This window comes from Mus caroli, unplaced genomic scaffold, assembly GCF_978045245.1.
Source record: "Mus caroli unplaced genomic scaffold, Mus_caroli_1 scaffold_5, whole genome shotgun sequence".
NCBI classification, from domain to species: domain Eukaryota; kingdom Metazoa; phylum Chordata; class Mammalia; order Rodentia; family Muridae; genus Mus; species Mus caroli.
The window spans coordinates 61,577,529-61,579,460 of NW_028227260.1; positions in this window are offsets into that span (position 1 = coordinate 61,577,529).

Genomic DNA, 1,932 nt, shown 5'->3' on the forward strand with positions numbered 1-1,932 from the left:
AATTTGAGAATCTACACCCATATAGTCTCACCAAACTGATTGCCAATTGTAAGCTGAACAAGGACAACAACCGACATACCAATGTGGACTTGGGAAGACAATCAACTGAGGTATGCTAAGAGATGAAGAAATATTCTTCTCCAAAGAATAAAACCTCAATTGGTTATCCACTACCAAATGATCACCACTTAAAACACATAACATTATACACACTGAGCAGGTTGGATTGTATACTAAATAAAATAATACTTATCTAACAGTTGTCTAGCTTGGACATCATTTGGGACTACTAATAGCAGGAGCTATCTCTGACTTTGTTGCTGGCCTTTGGATCCCTTTCCCATAATTGGGGTTCTTTGTCTATCCACAATAGGAAATGATGTGCCTACTCTTACTGCAACTGGATATACCAAGGCAGATTGCTATCCATGGGAGACCTTCCCTTTCCAGAGGAAAACAGGAGGACAAGATGATGGGGAGAGGAAAGGAGAGAAGGAGAGACTTGGAGGAGAGGAGGAAGGGGAAGCTGCAATCGGAATGTAAAGTAAATAAATTAACTACTATTATAAATTTTAAACTGTTTTTTATTTTTATATTTCTTTAATTTTATTTATAGATTTTATTTTTCCCTTGCAAGTCCTTTCCATATATGCTATGGCTTCAAGTTTATGTGATTCCCAAGTGTGCTAACAAGGGGGCCTCTTTGTCTATATCAGTTTCTTGGGCTTTTTCTCTTCTGTTCATTTGCTATACCCTATTCAAATATGTCAGTCTCTGTTTTGTTTTATTTTATTTTATCCTTGCTTAGAAGTCCAGGGATTTTTTGTTTTTTTGTTTTTTGTTTTTTGTTTTTTTGCTAATGAAAGACAGAAAGGGAGTGGATCCAGATGGGTGAGGAAAAACTAAGAGTAGAGGAAGTGGAAGCTGTAATCAGAATATATAATGTAAGAAAAAAAGCTATTTACAATAAAATGCAAATATCACTCTAGATCTATGCAACTGGTATAGAAAAATATCTTTTCAAATAAATTGAGTATTAAAATCTGAAGAAAATATAATTTTTGTATATAGATATATGCTTCCTAAAACTGAGGCCACAAATGCCACTGTAGATCTAGAACTTGTTGCCACATAAAGTACAGTACAATGACATTTACATCTTTTAGCACCCACTTCTGTATTTGTCAGGCACTGGCAGAACCTCTCAGAAGACAGATATATCAGGCTCCTGACAGCAAGCCCTTGTTGGCATCCACAATAGTGTCTGCTTTTGGTGGGTATTTATGGGATGGATCTCCAGGTGAGTCAGTCTCTGGATGGTCATTCCTTCAGTCTCTCCTTCACACTTTGTCTCTGTAACTCCTTCCATGGGTATTTTGTTCCACCTTCTAAGAAAGATCAAAGTATCCACACTTTGGTCTTCCTTCTTCTTCAGTTTCATGTGTTTTGCAAATTGTATCTTGGGTATTCTGAACTTCTGTGCTAATATCCACTTATCAATGACTGCATATCATGTGTGTTTGTTTGTGATTAGGTTACCTCACTTAGGATGATATCCTCCAGATCCGTCCATTTGTCTAAGAATTTCATGAATTCATTGTTTTTAATAGCTGAGCAGTACTTCATTGTGTAAATGTACCACATTTTCTGTATCCATTCCTCTGTTAAGGGACATCTGGGTTCTTTCTAGCTTCTGGCTATTATAAATAAGGCTACTATGAACATAGTGGAGCATGTGTCATTATTACAAGTTGGAGCATCTTCTGGGTAAATGCCCAGGGGTGGTATAGCTGAAACAAATTATTTTATATATTTCATTTTTTAACTTTTTACAGATTCCTTGTGAATTTTACATCATGCACCCCAGTACTGCTCATCTCCCTGTACCCTCATATCTGCCCTTCAACTTTGCTACATCTTCTTCCCAAATAC